The sequence below is a fragment of the Aquarana catesbeiana genome, linkage group LG02 (assembly GCF_042186555.1).
Source record: "Aquarana catesbeiana isolate 2022-GZ linkage group LG02, ASM4218655v1, whole genome shotgun sequence".
Lineage (NCBI taxonomy): Eukaryota > Metazoa > Chordata > Amphibia > Anura > Ranidae > Aquarana > Aquarana catesbeiana.
This window is the reverse complement of record NC_133325.1, coordinates 765,714,013-765,734,366: the sequence shown is the minus strand read 5'-3', so window position 1 is coordinate 765,734,366 and position 20,354 is coordinate 765,714,013. Positions and strand designations below refer to the sequence as shown.

The 20,354-nt window shown below is 40.6% G+C and overlaps 1 long non-coding RNA gene across 1 annotated transcript; it reads left to right on the top strand.

Annotated features, from left to right (window-relative positions):
• The first annotated feature begins 389 nt into the window (after positions 1-389).
• Positions 390-17,152, top strand: LOC141129307 (uncharacterized). Its single transcript, XR_012241803.1, has 5 exons — positions 390-1,259; positions 7,987-8,064; positions 11,736-11,885; positions 14,752-14,835; positions 16,223-17,152. It is a non-coding gene; the product is annotated as an uncharacterized lncRNA (long non-coding RNA).
• The last annotated feature ends 3,202 nt before the right edge of the window (positions 17,153-20,354 follow it).

The window sequence follows — 20,354 nt, the reverse complement described above, 5'->3', positions numbered from 1 at the left end:
ATGTTGGACTTATTAGGGTTGATTTACTAAAGGAGTAGAGGCTGGGTATAAATATGGAGAACCCGTATTCACAGCAAGTCGTGACAAGAGAGGTTACTAAAAAATTATTTTTCCTCGCATATTATTCCATGACTTCACCTTATTTATTAACTTTCTTTTACTTTAGTGAATCAAAATCAATGTCACAGATTTCAGGGATGGAACCTTTTTACATACCAGAATAAAATGATCTAAGCGTACTCCAACCTCTGGACACGACTCCAAAAGTGATTGGCTGTCTCAACTCACGTCATATGGTGTGATTTACTCCCAGCTTCTGTCATTTGTCAATTGATTGGTCGATGATGGGCTGGGTGACTCCCTATTTCCATATAAGAAGGGCAGTCGGCTGAAAGACAGAAGCTTCATTTCAGCAGCTATGAAGAGTGAACGTCGCAGAGCAGATCCCAACACCTGAGAACGATCTTCAAGGAAGCATTACTTGACCGGGGAAGACTACTGACACATTACTACTTTGATGAGCGCAGCACAAGACTGGACACATCCATCACTCTGAGACCCGAGGAAAACGATCTACGCATACTCCAACTCCTGACACGGCTCAAAAAGGTACTAACGCTCCATGATGTCACAGGGTTCAGCTGCCGAGCTGACCCCGCTACATGAGAACGGTCTTCAAGGAAGCATTACCTGACCGGAGAAGAGTGCTGACACATTACTACATCGATGAGCGCAGCACAAGGTTGGACACATCCATCACCTTGAGACCCGAGGAAAACGATCTACACATACTCCAACTCCTGACACGGCTCGAAAAGCTACTAACGATCCATGATGTCATAGGGTTCAGCTGCCGAGCTGACCCCGCTACATGAGAACGGTCTTCAGCGAAGACTTACCTGACCGAAGAGGAGTACTGACCCATTAATGTGTCAAGACTGATGAGCGTTCCACAAGATTGGACACATCCAGCACTCTGAGAGAGCAGAGTATGCAAAGAATGGCTGAGAAGACGCTCAGTGACTAACAGCTGATAGCAGAGCTCTGACACCAACTCAACCGGTCCAACTGCAAACCTACTGCAAGTCGTTGTTAAGTTTTCTAAAACTGAGCTTTTGCACAAACGTAATTTATTTTTATCGCAACCCATGTCCTCATTAGTATGATTTCCCTTCATTTTCTCTCCCCATTGGAACAAAATAAAACAAAAAAACAATAAAAATCTGACTAAGGTTTTAACTCTTGCCAACAAAAAAAGTGTAAGTATATGAACTGCTGTCTGTGTCGTAAATATATGAATTACTGTCTGTGTCCCCTTTGGACTGATTCATCCTTATTGTCTGTCCACAAGGGGACACAGAAAGAAAGAATTGACCTTCCTTTGCAAAAAAAAAAGTTTTATTGTGGTTGGATGGAGGTGGTCTCCTGTTTGCAAGCATGAATTAGGGTCAGTACACAAGACCTTTCCATGCAATCACAATTTGTTAAAACCCAGTAGTGACGGGGCTGAGTACAAAATCTATAGTAAACCCTACACTACTCCCAATCACATTATAATAGGCAGCAGTGGCGGCTGGTGTTCAAAATTTTTTGGGGCCCAAACAAACTGATAAAATATTGAAAAAATAAACATCAATTGCAGCCACTGTGCCCATCAAACACAGCCATACACTTTGTGGAGCATGCTCAGTTCATTTCACATTTGTACAGGTATGTGAGCAGACATGGACACAAAGCTCTGTATGTCTGAGTGTAAGAAATCGCCATGCTGATGCACTAACACCGGTTTAAAATTGTTCATATTTTGTAGCAATTGCTTGTCAGGCTGAGTTCACACTGATGAGGTGCAGAAACCGCATCAGAATCGCAGTCAGTTCACACTGTACTCTGCGCACTGCTGTGGGTGTCAATTGAAAGTTAATGACCCCCCAAATCAGTTTGCAGAATGCAGTGCAAACTGTGGAATTGGATCACATGGGTCTGAATACCCATGCAATCCGATTTCAGTGCAGACAAAAAAAAGTGTCCTGCACCTTTTTGGTGCGGATCCAGTGCGAATTGATGGTCCACTGGAACTCTTTTTGTTAGACCTAGAAGTGACTTTAAAACCTAGAAGTCCATGGTAAAGATTACACCATGAGCTGTAAAAGCAGAAGACCGTGGTAAAGAGTACACCATGAGCTGTAAACCCAGAAGACCAAGGTAAAGAGTACACCATGAGCTGTAAACCCAGAAGACCAAGGTACAGAGTACACCATGAGCTGTAAACCCAAAAGACCAAGGTAAAGAGTACACCATGAGCTGTAAACCCAGAAGACCAAGGTAAAGAGTACACCATGAGCTGTAAACCCAGAAGACCAAGGTACAGAGTACACCATGAGCTGTAAACCCAAAAGACCAAGGTAAAGAGTACACCATGAACTGTAGACTTTAAATAGAGTTAGAAGGGTCTTTTCCAAGAAGTCTCCTCTCCACTTCATGCACACAAACATGACCCATTGGGTGAACTTCTTGAAAAAGGCTCTTGTGATGTTTACACTCTTAATGATCCTGCCAAGCTGTTTGGAAACCAAAGAATGCACATTACAGCTGTTGATCTTCAATGAGGTCCACAACACTTTTAAAAATATGGTAAGTTTCATTGAGGATTCTTGCAGCTAGTCATGCCACTTTGGGCTCCCTTGTTAGTGCAATTCCCCCTTTATACTGTGCACACATTCTTATGCAAGTCATACTGGTGTTTTGCAGTGAGGAGGGGGTCTATACTGGGGATCTGTATTGAGGAGGTGGTCTGCACTGGTGGTCTGTACTGAGGAGGTGGTCTGTACTGGGGGAGGTGGTCTGTACTGGGGTATATACTGAGGAGGTAGTCTGTACTGGGGTATGTACTGAGCAGGTGGTTTGTACTGAGGAGTTGATCTGTACTAAGGAGATGGTCTGTACTGAGGGGGTGGTGTGTGCTGAGGAGGTGGTCTGCACGAGGGGTTGATCTATACTGTCTACTCCTCACCTCACTCCTTCAGTCTCCTCTCGCATTACTAACTTACTAACTGACATATCAGCATGGATGTCGCATCACTTCCTTAAACTAAATCTCTCTAAAACTGAGCTATTAATATCCCCCCCACCCCCACCCGTGCTCCCCTCTATGACTTTTCCATCAAAATCAACAATGCAACTATCAGTCCCTCCCCTCATGCCAGGGTACTAGGTGTAATCCTAGACTCTGACATGTCATTTCAGCCCCAAGTCCAATCGTTGTCAAAATTTTGTAGAATTCACCTCCGTAACATCTCTAAAATGTTGTCGTTTGTCGTTTTTGTAGAAATGGTTTTATTATTTAGAAATAACAACTAGCAGTTTGTTTCCAATGCAGGTTTATTTTTTTATTTTTCTCACCATTAAACTAATTCTGAACTATAAACCAAACATTGAGGAGAAGTCAGAGATCTCCGAGGCTCCCAGTACGGGTAGTAAGCTGTGTTCTGTATTCTCCTCCCAGCACTCGGTGTGTCTCCTTCAAGCACAGCGTTCTTTGCTGCAGGAAAGAGTCATTTCACCTGCACATGAAATATGTTCTCTCCTTCCAGTAAATTCTTCTGTAGAGTTCAGTTCAGCTGCCCCGTGTTCACAGTCTTCAGAGCTCCACAGGTGTGAAGCTTCAGTCTACGTGCTCCATTCTTTTATATAGGGGGCGGGGAAATTCCTTCCTTATACAATGTAGAGACTAAGCCATACACTTTGTGGAGCATGCTCAGTTCATTTCACATTTGTACAGGCATGTGAGCAGACATGGACACAAAGCTCTGTATGTCTGAGTGTAAGATATCACCATGCTGATGCACTGACACCGGTTTAAAATTGTTCATATTTTGTAGCAATTGCTTGTCAGGCTGGGTTCACACTAGGGTTGCCACCTGTCCGGGATTCACCCGGACAGTCCTGGTTTTGAATCATGTGTCCGGATTTCAGTCCCCCACAAACCCGGACACATTTTTTCAGACATGAATGTAGTTCGGAACAGGGCCTGACAGGATGGTGAGGGGGAACTATGCACGCTGCATTACTATTCTCTTTGGAGTGCCCAAAGGTGTCCCAGGTCTGTAATCCTATAGAGCAGGGGTCTCCAAACTTTCTAAAAAAAAAAAGGGCTAGTTTATTGTCCTTCAGACTTTATGGGCACCGGACTGTGGCAGGAGTGTATATTTTCCTGGCATTAGTGGGAGTAAACATAACCACAATTGGTATTAGAGGGCGGAATAGTGCCCCTTTGTTGGTATCATTGGCAGGAATTGTATTGTGTTGGTGTCAGTGGGAGAAATGGTGCCCCATTATTGGTGTCAGTTGGCAGAATAGTGTCTCGTATCATTGGGAGGAATAGTGCTCCAAGGGCTGAATAAAGAAATCCAGTGCGAATTGAGCCATACATAATGTATAGCTCAATTCGCACTGCACCGGTGCGATTCCTGTACAAATGATATGCGATGCATTACACCGCATCATTATAAACCCATCCTCAGTATTGTCACACTCACACCAAATTCCAATGCTGACCATACACACGTCAGTTTTATTTTCTGATCGATGGGCTATTTGATCAAAACGCTGGAATCGATAAACTATTGAATAGCGATAACTATGCTTTAGGACTGAAACAACTAATCAACATAATCGATTATAATTGATTATGAAAATAGTTGTCAATTATTTTCATAATCGATTAGTTGGTTTGCAGATTAGTTGGCCTGCATGCAGAATGCACTATTTGTTTATACAATCACTTTAAGGGCTCTGTGAATGGAAGATCAGCATCTGAACCCAGAGAAGGTGGAGGCTGATAGACTGGAGGTAATATAAGACATTACAATTACATTTAAAGTAAAAGTTTACCAGTATTATGTATTATTTTTAAAATGATTATAACCATGAGAAAAAGTGTCAGCCGTTAGTATTACTTTATTATAACGGATTTATATTCCCCCACCACCCTTCATATCATGTCTGACCTCCAGTTAAAACATCCTGTATATCCTACTTCTGGGTGTATTTATTATTATATATATGATCTAAGTTTCTGAACGCAAATGACATACACTGTCCAAAAATTCCTCCGATCGAGAAACGTTTTCTATTCGGCCCCTTTGGATTTTCCCGTCACTGTAGCCAAAAATAAACATCGATTTGACCCCATTAATGATTAGAAAATTGAACCAATGTTCTTAAAACGAAAATTTGCGAAGGAAAAAATGTGTTTGTTATGGCCAGCATAAGTGACAGCAGGTGCAGATAGCAAGGGAGTCTGTCATGCAGAATATTCTATTACAATCCTTTCTACAAATCTGCAAAACAGTGTTTTAGATCTTTTTAATTTTTTTTCTTTTAAATAAAAATTTTGATCTCTGAGTTCAATGATATGTACCAGATTCAACCTCTAATAGTAGATATATATATCTTCTGTCAGTTATTCTCAGAGTGGATTTGATATTTTGTTCCCTAACCATATAGCTGGTTATTTATATTTTGGGCTGCGACTAACGATTATTTTCATAATTGATTAGTTGGCCGATTATTGTTTCGATTAATCGGATCAAACCCTAAAATAAAAAGTGTGGTGTATAATTTAGTTAATATGCTAAGTTTAAAAAAAGACAATTTATTCTTGAATATCTCTATGCAGTGGTAAATATAAAAACCCAATTATATGGTTAGGGAGCAAAATCTCTAATCCACTCTGAGAATAACTGATAGAAGAGATACAGTATATATACAATTAGAGGTTGAATCTGGAACATATCATTGGACACAGAGATCAAAATTTATATTAATAAGAAAAAAAATTAAAAAAGACCTTAAACACTGTTTTGCAGATTTGTAGAAAGGATTGTAATAGAATATTCTGCATGACAGACTCCCTTGCTATCTGCACCTGCTGTCAGTTATGCTGGCCATATACAAACACATTTTTTCTTTGAGAATTTTTGTTTTAAGAACATTGGTTCAATTTTCTGGTCATTAATGGGGTCAAGTCGGCGTTCATTTTTGGCCACAGTGACGGGAAAAATCCAAAGGGGTCGAATAAAAAACTTTACTCAATCGGAGGAATTTTTGGACAGTGTATTTAATTTTCGTTCAGAAACTTAGATCATATATATAATAATAAATACACCCAGAAGTAGGATATATGGGTATTTTAACTGGAAGTCAGACATGAAGCTATATGAAGGGTGGAAGGGAGATATAAATCCTTTATAATAAAGTAATACTAAAAGCTGATACTTTTTCTCATGGTTATAATCATTTTAAATATAATGCATAATACTGGTAAACTTTTACTTTAAATGTAATTGTAATGTCTTATATTACCTCCAGTCTATCAGCCTCCACCTTCTCTGGGTTCAGATGGTGATCTTCCCTGCACAGAGCCCTTAAAGTGATTGTAAACAGATTTTTTTTTTTAACAACAAACTTGTCATACTTACCTGCTCTGTGTAATGGTTTTGCACAGAGCAGCCCTGATCCTCCTCTTCTGGGGTCCCCCACCGGCACTTCTGGGTCCTTCTGCCTTCAGAGTGCCCCCAAAACAAGCCACAAAGTATATTATAGAGTATCCATATAGCAAGGTAAAATAAACGTCTGCCTTTAGAATCACTCACTTCCTTCTCCTGCCAAGGATTCCGTGTCTCACAAGGCCTTGCTCCTCACACATTCTGACATGTATGGAGGGTGTACTGAGCTGTATGTGTGCTGCACTGTGTATACTGACATGTATGGACAGTGTACTGAGCTGTATGTGTGCTGCACTGTATTTTATTCTATATAAACAAATAGTACATTCTGTATGCAGGCCAACTAATCGGCTAACCAAATAATGGATTATGAAAATAGTTGACAAGCTGGGGGGATATCTTGGGTGTAGAGAGGTCAGAGTGCGGGGGGGGATATCTGGGGTGTAGAGGGGTCAGAGTGCTGGGGGGGTATCAGGGATGTAGTGGGGTCACAATACAAGGGGTTCTCATGGTACATGGTAACAGTGCTGGGGGAATATCTAGGGTGTAGAGGGGTCAAAGTGCTGGGGGGATATCTGGGGTGTAGAGAAGTCATAGTGCTGGGGGGATATCTGTGGTGTAGAGGAGTCAGAGTGCTGGGGGGGATATCTGGGGTGTAGAGGGGTCAGAGTCCTGGGGGGATATCTGGGGTGTAGAGGGGTCAGAGTCCTGGGGGGATATCTGGGGTGTAGAGGGGTCAGAGTGCTGGGGGGATATCTGGGGTGTAGAGGGGTCAGAGTCCTGGGGGGATATCTGGGGTGTAGAGGGGTCAGAGTGCTGGGGGGATATCTTGGGCGTAGAGGGGTCAGAGTGCGGGGGGGATATCTGAGGTGTAGAGGGGTCAGAGTGCTGGGGGGATATCTGGGATGTAGAGGGGTCAGAGTGCTGGGGGGATATCTGTGATGTAAAGGGGTTCACAGTGCTGGGGGGATATCTGGGATGTAAAGGGGTCAGAGTGCTGGGGGGGAAATCTTGGGTGTAGAGGGGTCAGAGTGCTGGGGGATATCTGGGGTGTAAAGGGGTCAGAGTGCTGGGGGGGAAATCTTGGCTGTAGTGGGGTCACAGTGCTGGGGGAATATCTGGGGTGTAAAGGGGTCAGAGTGCTGGGGGATAACTGGGGTGTAGAGGGGTCACAGTGCTGGGGGGATATCTAGGGTATAGAGGGGTCAGAGTGCTGGGGGGGATATCTGAGATGTAAAGGGGGTCACAGTGCTGGGGGGATATCAATTCTGCAGGCAGCTTAATCATTCTACCTTCTGTATATATTATAGGTTTATCTTTCTTCAACAAAAAAGTTTTTATTGATATCTGAAGTTTTCACAAGAGTGTTCTTTCCCAGGAATTGTGCTTTTATGTAATTTGCTCTCCTGCAATTGACTATCACTGAGTGAATGTTTAGCATTGATCACTAATTTTGTTTTGTTTTTGTTTGTTTTTTTAGAGTCCTTATGACAGAAATCCACCAAATGACAGCTGTGGTACACCAGAAATCCTAGATGATGGAATCTACTATATTCCAGTGAGTTCTGTTTCATTAAGAGCTTTATAAGAATGTAAAAAGGCTATGGGGGTACCTCATCCTATATAGAATTAATAAAACCAAACCAACAGAATGGACTATCACGGTACCAAATGAGGAATATATACATAATAATTGTTCAATAATTTTATTTATACAAAATTAGATATTTAAAATATTTTCGTAAAAACATATAGATGCTCTCTTTTGCGGTTGATAAGTACATATTTCTCAAATTTCTGTCTGTAAAGATGGTTGCCGCCTTTCACATAGTCGCTTCCTCAGAATCATTTACATATGACATAAGATCAGAGAACCTTAAACAGGAAAACATGAGAAAAGATCATTAAAGACAAGAACATGCACTAAGATATCCTTTATATGGAAGTTCATATTAATATTAATAGGTATAGTGACCCAGAGGGGGACATATACCCCTATAACTTACGTATTGAGAACCCAAGATAGTTCAATCTATGGATGGAAGACGATGTGCCCAAAATTGGGAGGAGTGAGTAGAATTAAAGGAGACGCAGGAATCTGACCAGAATAGTCCCTCTACGGATTCATAAAATATTTATACCATTATAGGCATGGACCCAAAAAAACATATAGTCCTCAGGTGTCAATGCTTTAGAAAAAGTTAATTAATATCCATATACTCCCTAGAAACTGTATCATATAGTCATAGCCAGAACCAAATAAGAGTTCCCAGTTCAAGGAAAGATGTCCCTTCCTTATATTCCTAAGGCAATACCTAAATAATCATGGAACAATCGATTAAAGATAAAATACAAACACAGACAGGGGAGGAAAATAGACCATTGTATAAGCAAGGTACCTGTGTAATCCAAATCCTTGAGCCTATATACTCCACACAGAGACAAGAGGGGTGAAACAGTTGGTGACTACTATTGTATAGGATGCTGGTCGCTCAAAGTCCACACAAGCGCTGCTTTAAAATAACATGTGCTTGGTAAGGCAGAGAGCAAGCTCCAGCTGGGCCAGAAAACATCACTAAGATGAAAAGAAACCAGTCCACAATAGTAAAAATAGGCATAATACTGCGCCAGTGGCAGCTGGTGCTCCATTTTTTGGGGGGGGGCGCAAACAAAGCCCCAACCAACCCCATACCACCCCCCCACCCCCCCGTCACTCGCCCACAATAGGGCCTACAGATAGATAGACACTGGGTGGGAGAGATAGACAGAAAGACAGAGACTGGGTGGGATAGATAGATAGATAGATAGATAGATAGATAGATAGATAGATAGATAGATAGATAGATAGATAGATAGATAGATAGATAGATAGATAGATAGATAGACATCTATTCCTATATACTGATCTCCATGTATACACCGCTGGGATCTGTAGTAGGATTTTATATAAACCCATGTATTTCATATTATTCATATTTATTTTTATGTGTTATTAATACCAGTAGTAGTAGTATCAATATCAATAGTAGTATCAATAGTAGTAGCAGTAATGTCACTAGTAGTAGTAACAGTAGTAGTAGTATCAGTAGTATTAATATCAAAAGCAATAGTAGTAGTTATAAAATACGAAATTGTTCCCCGTAGCAGCATAAACGAGGGTAAAAAAGTACTGCATAAGATTACATAAATAGGATTTTAATAATGATAAAATATCAAAGAAAACTATAAATACAGTCAATCAAGACATCAGCTGTGGTACAAAAAATGAGATGAAAGCAACATCAGTTACGTGACAGTCACAATATTATACAAAACATTGAGGTAAATTAGTACATGATTCGTGTGTATGATTTCAGTTTATATGAATTACTGATGCGTTTCGACCCCACTGGGTCATCTTCAGAGGATTGTTGTAGACTGTAAAAATATTTGTAAGAATTGAAGTTCATAATGGACTGAATAAATATATAAATGAATTTAAAGAGGAAAACAGCAGTATTGGACATGTTCATGTATAGATAGATAGACATCTATTCCTATATACTGATCTCCATGTATACACCGCTGGGATCTGTAGTAGGATTTTATATAAACCCACGTATTTCATATTATTCATATTTATTTTTATGTGTTATTAATACCAGTAGTAGTAGTATCAATATCAATAGTAGTATCAATAGTAGTAGCAGTAGTATCAATAGTAGTAGTAACAGTAGTAGTAGTATCAGTAGTATTAGTAGCAATAACAATAGTAGTAGTATCAATATCAATATTAGTAGTAGTATCAATAGTAGTATCAATATCAAAAGTAGTAGTATCAATATCAGTAGTAGTAGTATAAATATCAATAGTAGTAATATCAATAGTAGTAGTAATATCAATAGTAGTAGTATCAATATCAATAGTAGTAGCAATATCAATAGTAGTAGTATCAATATCAATAGTAGTAGTATCAATATCAATAGTAGTAGCAATATCAATATTAATAGTAGTATCAATATCAATAGTAATAGCGAGATAGATAGGGAGATAGAGAGATAGATAGATAGAGAGATATAGATATAGATAGAGAGATATAGATAGAGAGATATAGATAGAGATAGAGAGATATAGATAGAGAGATATAGATAGAGAGATATAGATATAGATAGAGAGATATAGATAGAGAGATATAGATATAGATAGAGAGATATAGATAGAGAGATATAGATAGAATGTGTGTGAATCCAGAGAGAAGATTAGACAGATAGAAGTGTTGGGGTTCCCCTCCATCCAGCAGAACTTTTCCTCCCCTCCCCCCAGCACTCACCTGGAAAACAGACCAGGACAGCCCAGCACAGTGAGCCCGGCTCCATCCTTCTCCCCCTACATTGAGACGGCTCCATTCACCAGTACTCTGACTCTGAGGACATACTCCGGCTCTCTCACTCTCCCTATGGCTGCATTCTCTAATCTCGGTGTGACTGTGTAGTCACATAGCAGTAGAGGAGTCCTCTCCTCATGCTTCCTCTGCTTGGGCGCACTGGGAGATAAAAGCGGAAGTGACATCATAACTTGAATGTCATCAAAGTCCCGGCCATCTAATGCATATAATATGCGGAAGCTACTCGGCGCGATGGATGGCGCCACAAGGCGGGTTAAAAGCCTGCAAATGAAGCGCCGCGTCTGCAATCTCGTGATTGCATAGACGTGGCGCTTCCTATAGTGCACTGTGCCCGGCGCCCGAACGCAGTGCACTTATGGACCTTTTTTTCGAATTTTTTTCATTTTTTAAAGGGCCAGTTTTAAAAAATTATCATTATTTTTTTTTTGTGACTGTGCGGGGGGGGGGGGGGGGGCAGCGCCCAGGCGCCCCTATGGACGGGCCGCCACTGTACTGCCCCAATTATTATGTATATATTCCTCATTTGGTACCGTGATAGTCCATTCTGTTGGTTTGGCTTTATGAATTCATTAAGAGCTTTATTTATAAACTACACTATAGAGAGCCTTATAGTCTGCTCTGGGTTTAGTTCACTAAAGAATTTTTATTTTTATTTTTTACATTATTCTCAAAAGATATATACGTGTGGTCCTAGGTATGATCTAGCACTAGCTGTGATAACAGAATGTTCTCCTTAGGTTTTTTTTTAATAAACAAGAGTCAGAATTTAAATTTAAAAAACATATTTCTCCATCTCACGTAGAAAAAATGTAATCCATTCCCATTGCTGTGTACTTTGTTTTCAGGTGGAGGATGCAGCTATCGTTATTGAAGAAGCTGGGTATGAAATTACTAAGTTTCTTCTTTTACATCACCGAGGACTCGGCTATAGAGAGGAGGAATGCAATAGATTGATGGGGATTTTAGATGACTACACCAACATAATGGCTGGATGTGTAAGTCTACCAACCATTAACTTCTTTTTTTTTTTTAAAGGTGTTTATTTTTTATTTTATAACATAAAAATACAAAAAAGATAACAAAAGTGGGACTGTAAGTACAATTGCGAAAGGTGCATTTAATGGAGCACCAGCTCACCTGGAGAATCGGATTTACTTAGTTAATTAGGTCCAAAGGATTAATTACTGGTTCCTTTCTAGAACCAACAGAATGCTTGGTGTGCCCACCCAACAGAAAATCCCCTTTGTGCTATTGCTGTCCTCTGGTATTAGGATAATACATAATAAATAGATGTAGTACTTTCCTATTAGACTATTCACATCACAAGGGGTGGAAATTCTCTTCCCATAACCCCTTCAACATTAGATCCCTCTCAATGTGCAGGGCTTGCTAGTTGGGGAAGATGGGGCACTGCGCACCCATCATAGTACATAGAGAACTGCTAAGTGAGTTAATTTTTGCATGGTGTGGTAAATTATGGGATTAACCTCACTAAATCACCAAGAGGAGATTTTCATTTTCTCCCTCATCTCTATTCAGCACAAGTGCCAATTCATTTTTTATGGACCTATATAGAAAAACAAAGGCACACTAGTCAGGTTGAACCAATGATCAAAAGTTTTAAGGAAAAGTGACCAATAAGCAGATGATTTAGATTTTTCACTGCTGATCTAGATGAACAAGCACCATTCCGGGACAAGCGCATAGTAAGCACAGCGAACAGTTACTTGCAGTTGGCAGACAGGCAGAGTGGTCCAGTGACAGTCTTGGTTCATAGCAGGCAGAGTTCAAAGACTGGTGAACAACAAATCCCAGAAAGATGAAAAGATGACTCCACCAGTGAAGATCAGCAATATCAAATGAATGGTGACAGACCCTCCACCTTCAACTTAGTTTAAAGGTGGAGGGTCTGTCACCATTCATTTGATATTGCTGATCTTCACCGGTGGAGTCATCTTTTTGTTTTTCAGGGATTTGTTGTTCACCAGCATATTGGACTGTTTTTTATTGCGCCGCACTTCTTGTTTTTATCATTTGCTACAGATTTTTGTGAAAGTCTTTTAGTGTTCAGCTTGCATATGTGGGGTTTATTTATGCGCTGATTGCATATTCTATTTTACATTAGAGTTCAAAGACTAGTCAGGGTCAAATCCAAGGTCAAAAGGCAGGTTGAGTTCTGAGCGTAGTCCAAATCTGGTTCAAGGTCATCAACAAGGGAATCCAAACTAACTGGCAGGGCTCGGGCAAAGATGAAGGTCAAGGCACGGGAACGAGGTAGGGAAACATGGAGCCTAAAGCAGGTGTTGCAAACACTATCACAAGCATGACACTGAGGGTTTGGCAGGCTTAGAAGAGGTTTAAACACCACCCAGAGGCTGAGTCTAGCAATTACCCTACAGGTGGACAGAAAGACAGGGAGAGTGCAGCTCAGCCAAAACCAGGTTGCTGAAATGAGATTGGCAGCTACCATGGATCAGGAATGTTACATGCTCTTGACAACATATTAAAGTGGACATCTCAGTATTCTCTGCAATTATAAATTACTGAACAGGCCTCCCACTCTAATGCATTTTGCCCAAGGTATCTCCAAGATTAAGCCCTTCCTTAGGAGAAACGTGTTGGAACTGGAGGAGGACAGGCAGGAAGACAGGTTGTGAACCTTCATCAGTGTGCTGCCTTTTTATTTCCTTTTGAGAGCCAGTCTGTGGAGTGGAGAAGCACTCTTGGGTGGAAGGAATAGGAAGAGCTTGAGGCATTTTCTCATTCTCCTCTCCCCTAATGATCAGACTGCAACACTGTGCCTTTGAAGCTATCTGTATGGTGGGAGTGTGAAGCAAAGGCTGATCAGTTTCAGGTATTTATTAACACAGCCAAAAACTATGTAGACATCAGGATTTAAATGACTGTGCCATATCTGACCCAGCATCTCAGTCCAGGAAGTTAAGGCTGAACAAAGATGGATCCGACCTTCTGGAGAGAAAAGCAGATTAAGGCATCGTTAGGGAGAGTACAGGGGGTCCCCTACTTACAAACATCCGACTTACAAACGACTCCTACTTACAAACTGAGGGAGACAACAGGAAGTGAGAGGAAATCTACCACTAGGAAGGGAAATTCACTCCTGTAAGAGTTAATATGGGTAAAAGGTGTCTCCACTGATGCTTTATCACCTATCCTTATTTCCCTATTAACCCCAAATTTTCAAAATCCAATTGTCATTGGGACAGAAAGTGAGGTGAAATCTTCTGAACAGGGGCACAGACAGCAAAACAAATGTTACAGGGGTGATAACCCTTCCCTATGCTATCTACAAAACTTAAAAATAGATTTTTTGGCTGGAGCTACACTTAAAAAGTTTACCTGTTCCGACTTACAAACAGATTCAACTTAAGAACAAACCTACAGTCCCTATCTTGTTTGTAACCCGGGGACCCCCTGTACTGAGATCTCTATGAGAGAAAATAAATTACTAGAAGTGTTACATTTATACGTTACTTGGTATACATGCACTTAACATGAAAGAATACATCTAATTCTAGGTTGACTTTAAAAACATTAATTCATCAGTCATTACACAAACTACATTAAACATTGTTGATGAAATAACCTAAAATAATACATATTCTAGGATCCTGTCCTGCTTTATATAGTAGAAAACTGTTAGAGGAAACCTTTCAGCTTTAAATATTTAATAAAACGTAACAACCACAGCAACTAGTAGATCAGCTGTCTGTTCTGTACAGGTAATGGGAGGATTTTATATTTTTGAATTGTTTTAATATTTTCTTTGGGCCTTCTTTGTTAGGTTATTTTTTACCTGCTGAGCTGTTCATTTATTCTCTTTTAATTATATGTTGTTAGGTACCAGCAGAGAGCTACAACCATCCCCTTCGAAAACCCATCAAAGATTACTTCAAAAAGTTGGACACCTTAGTGGGCAAAGAGGTAATTTTTGTTATTTGTAACAGAATAGTTAACAGGGTGCTTGTTTTGAAATGTAATTACCGTAGTTGTGAATAGCTTGGCCATAGAAAAAACAATTCACATTATTTTCTGAAGCTGGAAATCACATTGATGTCTTCTTTGCCAATTAAAAACTGAATAGTATCTACACAAATACACAAATGACTAATTTCTTAAAATTTGGGACCCGTGGGTTAAATATCCCCATCCAACGCTCTCCACAGAGAGTTTGATAACTTTCTGAGGAACCCTCCATGGCAACCTAGGAACCCCCTCCACCATTCTTCTCCTCACCCATTTGTTTGTTCCCCACCTACCTACCAACCAATCATTTCCCTCCAGACTGTTTACTTTCACTTCCTTTCATTGCCCTCCTATCTCTATATGTGCATATCTAGACCATAGGCCGCCACAAAATCTCCCATTTCCTACTTGCTTTCCACACTTACCTTAAATGTTTTCCCACCCTGGGATCAGAGAGCTTAAAGTGGATGTAAACCCTCACATATACCCAGTGAAGTGAATAGCTTCAGTTGTTACACAGATATGAAACAAATTCTCCTACATAAGTTTTATTTGTATATCTGCTGTCTTCTCCTTTCTACACCCTTTGAAACATGTGGATCATGTTAAAAAATCTTTCAACAGTACATAGAGGTGGGTGTGGACTTACACTGTGTGAGAGCTGATTGGAGGAAAGGGACCCCCCCTCCACATAGGCAGAGGAGCGAAGGAACATCCAAAGCTGTAGTCTGAATAGACCAGCTGTGTGCTTATTTCCCTCTAAGCTCCCTCCCTGACACACATTTTCAGCTCATGTTATCTCATGTGTCAGAGAAATTGTCAGAAGTGACTCACAATGATAACAGAATAACGAAGCACCGGAGAGAAACAACACTTAGAACTTTGGAGAGAGACAAGTAAACAATACAGATATATGTGCTTAGATTAATCTTCATGAATGGGGTTTACAACTACTTTAAGCTTACGAGTTGTGTAATCTTTGCATTGTTGCCCTGACTTTTATTGTAATACATTTATTTCTGGACCTTTTTAGCAGTGGTGTAGCTCTTCAAATTAATTTTAGTTACATTACACTGCAAGAAGATATGGAGATCCTCTGGGATGTAGAATCCGCTCACCCAGGAATCAGATTATTTATATCAACTTCAATGCTTTAGGATAGCAATGCTATAGGTTAACCTTATCGGTTCAATGCTATTGTTTCACTTTCTTTGATTACATTTTTACCTGACAACATTTTGAAGTGTTCTCCCTGGTGTCAGTTTTATCTTGGGTCAGTAACACATACCTCTGTTAGTATTTTCTTTCTTATCTCAGGTAATCCCATTCTCTACTTCTTTTGTAGAATTTTACTGAGTGCACCAAATGGAACAGTACTGTTGGGATTCAGGAAACTCTTGAATTGGTTTCATACCTCAACTCCCGTATAAGGGCAAACAGCAGCACCATCTGATCAGGAAACAGAAGAATTTTATGTATTTTCTATTCAAAATAATGTATTTTCTCTGTTTTTTTAGACCTTTTTTTTTTTACTTTTGCACTATTTTAATTCTATGAACAGATTGAACTATTTTTCCAGATTTGCCAAAGGTTTCTATCAGTACAGAAGATATGACATTTGTCATTCATGCTACTATCTGCTCAATTTAATGATTTTAAATGTTTAGCATGGCATAGTTATGGGTTATGTGGATTTCAACCAATAAATTACAATAATTGAGTTGTCTGTGGACAATGTGCCAGTTGTAAAATTGGGAAACAGGGTTAATTTGGCAAATGTAAGAGAGATATTAAAAAGGTATTGTAGGAAAAGGGGAAATATCCTTGCATATAAGACTTTTTTTTCTCAAACTTGTCCACAAAATGAAAACTTACATTTTCTCAAGAAAGTAAAAAAAAAATTAACATTATTAGGTGTATTATGCCATCAAGTTATTTTTTTGCAAATTACATTGTATGACACCCAGCTGACTGTATTGAAATAACCCACTTGGATCGGTCTGTGCTCTTCACACCCGATCCAATGGATTGTTACACTGTATTGGACGACATAGCACTTTATACTTGATGTCCTTTTTTACTTGAATTTTTTTTTTTTAATTGAATAAATCAGTAAAATGTATTCCTCCACCCTTTACCTTGCCATTTCCCCCACAGAATTATTTTTTTATAACATGTGAAGAAATATAAAATATATTAATTTAATGTGGCTACCTAAGCATTTTGAGATGTTTTGCAACATGGCTGTATCTGTATATTTTTCTGTATCCCCAACATAAAAAAATAAAATAAACTCATTAAAATAAGATGAAGTAAATATACGAATCTAATAATGAACTGTTTGGAAGCTCCATTAAGAGTTTGTCTTTACTAATCTTGTTCTGTGCAAAGTCTTATGGTGATTTGCTGTACTGTGATTTGTCCAGTCATAAAATCTGGGCCGTGGTGTGCATAGCACTACTCCTGGTTTCTTTCTTTTTTTGTTTGTTTATGTCTCCATTCATTTTTACTGTGCTCCACCAGCTTTTGGAATCCGGATGCCGGCAGAGCACAGATCACATTTGTAAAGCATAGCTTCTGTTCTAGTGTGGGAATACCTCACTGAAGCAGTTGCCTCAAGCAGCACTCAAAGAGGCACTTTGAGGGACAACACTGAGGCCTGAGTGTCCATGGCAAACTCTGTCTTCAGTGCAGTCCAGTGGCACTGGTAAAAAGCACAGCCTCAGCGTTACTGAGCCTGTCGGGCTGCATTCACACCTGAGTGGCGTAATGCGCTGCATTTTTTACCACGGTTGTCATATGACAGCAAAGGGCTGCCTATCCACTTGGATGAAGTAGCTCATGTACCTTGTTTGGCACGGAGCCAAGTGTATTTTGCGTTGCGTAACAAATGTGCAACAAAACATGGGACTGTTACCTGCATTTGAAATGCCAGTAAGAAATTAAGAAATAATGCCACTAGAAGCATGACGCACATTTTTAAGCATTTTTTTCACACGTTTCCAGAAACTTGAGCAGAAATGCACATTTCTGCCCGCATTCCTGGAACACTTAGATGTGTATTTGGTGGCCCCTCAGTGTTTTTTTATGGACAATGGAGGGGACAGAAGGGGAAATACAAGAAAATAAAAAGTAGATATTGGTCAATGTTTTACAACTTATTAAATTGTTATTTCCATTTAGAAATAACCGACTCGGTACCAGGAGGCATGGGAGGTGAGGGAAGCAAGGGTGGGACTGCAAAGTTCAGAGACAAATGTACCGCTAGAGCAAGAGCTCCTTAAATGGAAGTCTTTCTCTGAGTCTGGAGTCAATGAGGATGGCAAACGTGATTACACTTCTCCAGCTCAGTGGGTATATCTCGGGCTGCTATCTCATCCTTGATGGTATCCGAGAGACCACGAGAAAAAGCTGCCACGAGGGCCTCATTGTTCCAACCAACCTCTGCTGCCAGAGTACGGAATTCAATGGCGTAATCGGCAACGGTTCTCGTACTCTGTTTGATGGACATGAGGTACTTGGCAACAAAAGCGGAGTGTGCAGGAACGTCAAACACCCTTTTAAAAGAAGCCACAAATTCTGGGTAACTCAAGACAACAGGTTTTTGCGTCTCCCATAGAGGGTTTGCGCAGACCAAGGCTCTCTCGGAAAGCAAAGATATCACAAAACCTACTTTGCTTCTGTCCGTGGGAAAAGCCTGGGGCAGCATCTCAAAGTATATCTCAACCTGGTTGAGAAACCCTCTGCATTGGACCGGATCGCCCCCAAATCGCTGGGGAAGCGGAACGGAACCGGTAATACTCGAGGCGGGTGCCTGCACAGAGACTGGAGCAGCAGCAGGGATGGCCTGCAGCTCAGGTTGTACCGGAGCAGCCACAGTGGGAGATTCCAGGTGAGCCGTGCGACTCAGGAGCGTTTGTAACGCCATGGCAAACTGATCCATGCTGTGATCCTGCTCATCCAATCTGGAAAAAATATTACCAACAAGTGGATTGACTGCATCTTCTGAATTCATGGTCTTCGCCTACTGTCAGAAACCATGAATCAGACTGAGAAAGAAGTACAGTTAAATCACACTTGTTTAATAATAATAATAATAATAATAAAAAGGTAAACAGAGTAAACGTAGTCAAAACATAGCCAGAGTTCAGGAACCGGAACGTATAGTCAGACAAGCCAAAACGTCAGGGAGCCAGAGATGAGCTTAGTAGAACAGCAAGCAGGAATGTCAGCCAAGCAAGTCTTTAACAGGAACACAGGAGAGCGTCTCTAGAGATGTGACCAAGGCGAAGGCAGAGATCATCTGGGCTGGATAGTAGGCAGGACTGTCGAGCAGGATATCATCAACAGGTGAGTCACTGTGGAGAGAAAGGAGTTGGCAATTAGCTGACAGCTGAGCGGCCAACTTTGAGAAGGAAGAGCTGAACCCAGCCCTGACACTCTGGGAGTAATTGTAACTGTCAGCCTTGCAATGCCTCATGGGAAATGTAGTTCCACAACAGCATGAGGGCCCCAGGTTACCTACCCCTGGTATACAGAATTATGCCATTTTAAATATGTAACTCAATAAAATTTTGTATATTTTTTTTAGACAAATCTAGTGTCAATTTAGTTCTCTTGGGCATTTTTTAAGTCCTGTCATTCTCTTGCTTGGTTCTGTCAATAAAAATATTGCACCACTGGTTCGGCACTCCTTTTAGGGCACACACCACCATACATAAATCATCCTTATACTTACGGGTTCTGGGTTCCCACAACACCAGACATCACATCTGCCCTCAATGCATTTCGTCACAAGAACTTCCATAGAACACAGAGTACACAACAGTCCCACCAACATATCATACAGTGGCAAAATGCAGCAGACACATATATATTTGCTTACACAAATAACATCCATTCTATTAACGGTAAAGGAAAAGTAAAGTAAAATAACAAATTATCCAGAATTGCAGGGCTCTAGTTTGAATGTTCTGCTGTGCAGGGCAGAGATCATCATTTAGTACATATCAGCACTGCTTCTGTCTTACAGCTTCTTTGCAGCCACTTCCTGTCTACATGCTCTCCAGAGATGGTTGCATTTCTCAGGGTGAGTTTTCTGATGTGACAACGGTGGACCATACCTCTGTAATGTGTGCATTGAAATGCCTGTTTTGAGTCTCTGACAGAAGGCCATGTGATAGCAGTGGCGGCCCGTAATGCAGGGCGAACGGGCCCCTAATCGACATGCATGGAGCTGGACGCATGGATTCCAATCGGGGGGGGTTGAAGCACATGATTAGAGCCAGAGGCTCTAATAGGCTTCAAAAAAGGGTTGGGCTCGAGGGGCGCAGAGCACTGCGCTGCGAGCCCACCCAGTTGTGTGACAATAGCAGATAAATATCCGCTATTGTCATCTTGATTCTATTCTCGGCAAATCAAGAAGCGGGTCTTGAGACCAGTTTCCTGATTGGCCGAAAAGAGAAGTGATCCTATTG